This window comes from Ostrea edulis, chromosome 8 (genome assembly GCF_947568905.1).
Source record: "Ostrea edulis chromosome 8, xbOstEdul1.1, whole genome shotgun sequence".
NCBI lineage: Eukaryota > Metazoa > Mollusca > Bivalvia > Ostreida > Ostreidae > Ostrea > Ostrea edulis.
Genome location: NC_079171.1, coordinates 69,002,784 through 69,008,973, shown reverse-complemented (window position 1 = coordinate 69,008,973; position 6,190 = coordinate 69,002,784). Strand labels below are relative to the sequence as shown.

The window sequence follows — 6,190 nt, the reverse complement described above, 5'->3', positions numbered from 1 at the left end:
CTGCCTTTAACCTGAACAAGATGTATAGTTTAAGGCGGGTTCAACCTGTGACAGGGTAATTCATCTCTCATTTAGACACCAGGCTTTATCTCCGGCGTGTACGTCTCTACCCTTCATTTATTTTCTTAAGTTGACCACTGTTCGTTATATTCATTTTTTCGTATTCAAACTGATTGTAAATATTGTAAGGTGAGCTCAGAGTCCCTGTAACAAAGTATCTATACAACTTTTAAAGATGTTTTAAAATTGAAGATTGATTAGATTTAGTGATTTACTGAGTATTTCCTTGTTCCATTGAACGCCCGGGTCTTGATGTTCTGGGGTAATGCAAACTGAAATGTCAAGAAAAAATCAACTGTGAGCAGTAAGCGCCTGTCTCTATGCTAACTCAAGTTTCATGAAATTACATTCAACTGTGTGAACTGAAATTGTTCTTTTTTAAAAAAGTTTACACCATATGACATTGATCTATATATAAAAGAAAAGTATGTATTTGTGACAGAATAACACATCAAGTAAAATATTGAAAGACGCATGTTTTACATTTACTGCAAAATGGTGTCATCAATGGGAACATTAGTGCACTACAACATATGAATTGCTTTAACTGAAAAAATAAATTCGGGCTTTGAAATGTTTTAAAGACCATGATTATTTGGTAAAACTTACCATCTTTATTGCCGTCAAATATTGAGATGGAGCCTGCAAATAATTCAATAAAGTATATACACTATAACCCAATCGACCTTCCTTTTTATGCCACATTATGTCAGGTATAATAATGACAGTTACAAAATAATAATGGTAGCGATTTCAAGCGGAAATGCATTCAATTTATGTGAGAATTCACTCCCGCGAGCAAAAAAAAAAATGGTTTGTTGACAATCAAGGTCTAATAATACGGATCAGGGGAGTCAAGAACCGAATCTTAAATGTACTGTCTACTGTCAATACATAGTGGAATACTTACGTGAAAGAAACCAACACATGTTAAAATCAACGTGATATAAATACTGATGTCATAGTGGGAAGCCCCTGTACACATGGAAAGGGATACATTGACTACAGGAATACATTTATATTGGAAACATACAAGCTAAGGTACCTTACAATCATGCATGTCTTCATATTAATCTAGATTATTACACAAACGTAAATTTACATACACATCCATGGTGTATAGGTGCCCCTTTGAAGTAGATGCTCGTGTTTACGAACTATTTTTTTCTTGTCCCGAATTCCACATGTACGTCCATTTTGCAGATTTCTTTTTGTTATTGCGTCATTTATAGTTGTTCTAATCCAGCTGAAATCGTAAAGGTTTTAATACAGAAAATTTGCTGCCAACGGTAAAAGTTGTTTGTGAAAGATACAGAGATGCAAGGTGAAGGTAACGAACAGTGATCAATCTCATAACTCCTACAAGCAATACAAAATAGATAGTTGGGCAAACACGGACCCCTGGACACACCAGAGGTGGGATCAGGTGTCTAGGAGGAGTAAGCATCCCCTGTTGACCGGTCACACCCGCCGTGAGACCCATATCCTGATCAGGTAAACGGAGTTATCCGCAGTCAAATCAGTGTGCCAAGAACGGCTTAACAATCGGTATGAAACACGTCAGACAACATTTGACCCAATGCGAGGTTGTATTGACGAACTAGATCGTTATAACGACCATATAATTTGCGAAATGCTGACTTCAATCGAGACTGTTGAAATCCCTGTACCATCAACTTCTTTGTCAGTAGCTTACCTCGATTTAAAAACTGACTATACCCAGAACAAGCTCTTGCATATCGAATCAGTTGAGATATATAAACACCATATGCAGGTGATAATGGAATATTGCTACATAAATGTGGGAAGTTGACGATGGAGAAGCTGAAATCATCTCGTTTGTCATACAGTTGAGTTGTCAGTTTGCCGTTAATGTCTACTTTCAATAAAATATCTAAGTATGAAGCAGAAGTGGACGACTCTGTGGTGTACTTTATTTCGAGCTCATAGGGATATATCAAATATCAGAAATTAATTCCCAATTGATAATGAGTCCCCATAATAAGATGTGTTTTTCACGAATCACATTGTTTCTGTATCTACTTCTGTTTCCTATGAATTTGTTGTCGATGCTCATGTTAATTCAGTTTATAAATATTAATAGCCTACTTCAAATAGTTTCCGTAATATAGTTAACCACATCGTGCGTCTACCCTCATAACGTTTGTCTTACTTGCAGTAGGATCCACAACTTCTTTCGTTCTTCAGTTCAGATATATCCAATTCATCGATAGACGCACATGAGGAAGAATTCGCTGCAAACAAAACAAAATCAGTGTATCTTATGCGTTTTCATTTGATGCAAATTTAATGCTCGGAATTTTCAAAAAAAATATTTTCATTTGAAAATTGATTGAAAGCAGTGTCTGTGCATTGTTAATGTCTTAAAGTATGTATTTGTGGTTAGTATTTACGTTTCCCTCTAAATGTATTTTGTTTAATGTCCTAATTGAGAGTTTTTTCACTATATTGAATCATCAACACATCCAAGTTGCTGTAAAATGCTGTAAAATTTGACCTATGTACGTCGTAACAGTGATTTTATTTCCATTGAACCTGTTTAAGGTCATATCTAAAAGAACAGAGATAGTCAGTATTAGTGTGACATGCTTATCAAAGAGCAACCATCACCTACATCAGATTGTTAGGTTTAGATCGACTCGACAATTTGACCTTGATTTCCTAATTGAAATACAAAAGCCCTCATCACAAGGCTAGTGTGAATTGTTTTATTGTTAATAACAATACAAGTATTGATTGTACGATTAGTTAATTGTAAGAACTGGTAGGATTTGAACAATCCAAGGACGATTGTTAATACTACCGCCGTTATGGTGTAGAAGCAAAATGACACCCTGGTTACAATTTATCATATTTCTGAATGATACTACATAACATACCTGTCACATTTACCCCACACGAAGGCACTATGCACCGATCCCAGACCACTTTTCTGTTCGTTGTCAAGCACCACGGTTCGTCAGAATCAAAATCTCTGCAATAATTCTCACGAGCCCCGGGGTAGGATCCGTAGCTGTGTCTGTGTGGATACTGTTTGTCCCACGCCTGGCACTCAAACCCTCGCTCTGTCACGTTTTGTGTTCCAAGATAACTAACTTCAGGGATTTTACAATCTGAAATTTACAGCAAAACCGATTCTTAGGATTCTTTACAACATCCAAGAATATCGTTATATGAATATTTTCTAAGATATTGGTGTTTCTCTCTTCCTCCATATCACATATTTACCTGCTGTTTAATATAAATGTGCGATGTGAACATACACATATTTATCTGCTGTTTAATATCAATATGCGATATCAATGTGAACATATAATTGGTATCTGTGTGGTGCCTGTCTGATTTTATCGTTACTAATTGTTTATCAGTATGTAAACATTTACATATATAAGTATCGTAGCATATTAATATTATAAATATAAACTTTTTATCGTTTTAGTTTATATAAACATGTATGTTAAAGTATAGATGCAGCTATACATCAAATCCAGGTATATTATAAGTATAATGTATATGCAAATATACATAAAATTCATGTATGTTATTATGCGTATATATTTTGTAAACTTCTCTTTTTATGACAAACATTTAGATGCAATGTCGCAGTTTGTATGCATGCAGGCCTGCTACACACTATTATATTTAATATATGTAAGCTTGTTGGATGTATGCGATTTGTGATTTTGCATCTATTCTGTATTGTCATTAATTAATTAAATCTATATGTTTTGTAATTAAGTATACCACTTCTTATGGTTAATATTTTATCTGTCATACACTTTTTAACATAAGTACTAACTCACCACTTATTACATTATGCATCTTCAGTTTTATACACATAATATAATAATATCGAATAAGAATTATGGAGCCATGTCGTGCTAAAAGCTGGATCTAGCTACAGAAACATGGTACAAGGTATGAGATGTAGCACCTGATGACGACCTCAAAATTCTTGCCTAATGACGATCTCAAAATTGTTGTATGGCAAAATGTATAATTAATAACTAATAACTAGTAGCACTCTATTATCAAAATTTTCTTTGGCGACCCTACCCTAAATCTTTTCTGTATATATTTTAGTTATTTCACATGTATATACATACCTACATTCCTATAACTATTACCTGTTACTAATATTACTAATTATGTAATAATTATGGTATATTAATTTCGGTGTATCTTGATTTATTTGGACGAAGGACGGAGACTCGTGTGATTACTAATTATTACATTCTGTAATTTATTATAAATAAAAAATATTTTAATTATTTAATTTTAATTTACTTATCATATTTTTTTTTTAAATTCTAATTTATTGAATAAATTAAATAAAAACTATTATTAAATTTATTATATAAATAAAAAAATATAATTAATTGTTTGCTTTTTATTTAGTTTTGTAAAATATAAGTTACTTCTTTATTTCATTATGATTTATGACATACGACCACATGTATGTGTCCGGCCATCAAAAGACAGTACCGCAGTCATCAGACGTGTTGGTACACGATGGTCCTTATTTATTTATAAATATTTATTTTTAAAACCATGGGACAGCCCATACGTCCCATACGGAGCATATGTATGTTACTACAACACACTTCAACTTCACTATGTTGGTGCATTTGGGAGGTGTTGGAGGGTGAGGCTGGATCGCAATGAGATGGATAGTATTATGGCAGATAATACAGTCACCAATCGGTTAACGATATATAGTTAACCAATCCTATGAATATCAAATAAACAAAGCATTACTTCCAAGGTGGTCCATCAAATAGCGACAGTTACTCTACACTCTTGACAGTACTTTTAAACGAGTTGAGTTACTGTAATTTATACATATAATTTACATCTTAAAATTATTATTAAATTAAATAATAAAATTTGTTTTCCAATCTAAATATCATTATGTTAAATTACTTTACTATTAAATTTTAATTATTCACATGTCCTTATAATTCCATTGATAATTTATGCTTATTCAGTATTCAATGCATTCATTAACTTAACCTTCTGTTTTGCTTCTTATTGATTCTATCGTAGTTAACCAATCCTACGAATATCAAACAAACAATGTGAACATACACATATTTACCTGCTGTTTAATATCAATGTGCGATGTCAATGTGAACATATAATTGGTATCTGTGTGGTGCCTGTCCGATTTTATTGTTACTAACTGTGTGATGTCATTGTACATACACCATTAATACATATACGTTATTCGTTTGGTTTAATTGTTATTCACTGTGCGGGGTCCTTGTTCTTTTACAATAATTTACATTGTGCCGTCACAGTGCCCGTAAATACACTTACTAGTCTGTGTCATTTTAAGTCTAACGTTATTTATTATGTAGATTAAGTGTGAATTTATAGCCATTTCTTTGGAAATTCAGGGACATTCATTTCTTTTCTGTTCGTTTGCTTACATGCCTGCCTGTCTGTTTGTCTGTGTGCTTGTATGCACGAGTTTTAAACTTCGTAATGTTATGTGAAGACTCTCTCATGTTTCAATGATACATTCCTTGTTTGAAAACACTGCTTAAACGATTCTTTGCACCGGAGATTTGGGGTGATGTCAATTTTGAAGTCCTTGCATGGAAGAAGTGTGCACCTAAGATATACTTTTAAAAAAAATACTTTGGTCGCATGAGTGGTGGTATGTCTTTTCCATATGCATATTTCCCGTGACAATGCCTTTCATAACTTATCCTTTTTTACCGTACGCCCGTATATTTTGACATGCTGATGAAAACTATTCGCCTTAGCCATCGCATTGGGTTGCATAAGTACTATGCATTTTGTATTTCATATGTACAGTCATTATAACAGGACGCAACATTTAGTATCTAAATTGTTTTACAGCTATTTTGGACATCTTTGTTTCATAAATACATATTGTACTCGCATGCAACGATTGTCAATGGTGTGATTTAATAGGTACTTAATGCGTAATTTTTGGCTTTTATGATGTATTATTGATGTGTGTTATCAACATGGTTTTATCTTTACTTAATTCGTGGTGTGATATCTCATCACTCTGGTATCTCATTACTCTGTGATATCTCATTACTCTGTGATATCTCATTACTCTGTGATATATAAT

The 6,190-nt window shown here is 33.2% G+C and overlaps 1 long non-coding RNA gene across 1 annotated transcript; it reads right to left on the bottom strand.

Moving 5' to 3' along the window:
- Positions 1-1,227: 1,227 nt before the first annotated feature.
- Positions 1,228-3,163, bottom strand: LOC130049280 (uncharacterized). The gene is made up of 3 exons (XR_008797786.1): positions 2,961-3,163; positions 2,234-2,315; positions 1,228-1,306 (listed from the first exon to the last, which is right to left on the bottom strand). It is a non-coding gene; the product is annotated as an uncharacterized LOC130049280 (long non-coding RNA).
- Positions 3,164-6,190: the final 3,027 nt, after the last annotated feature.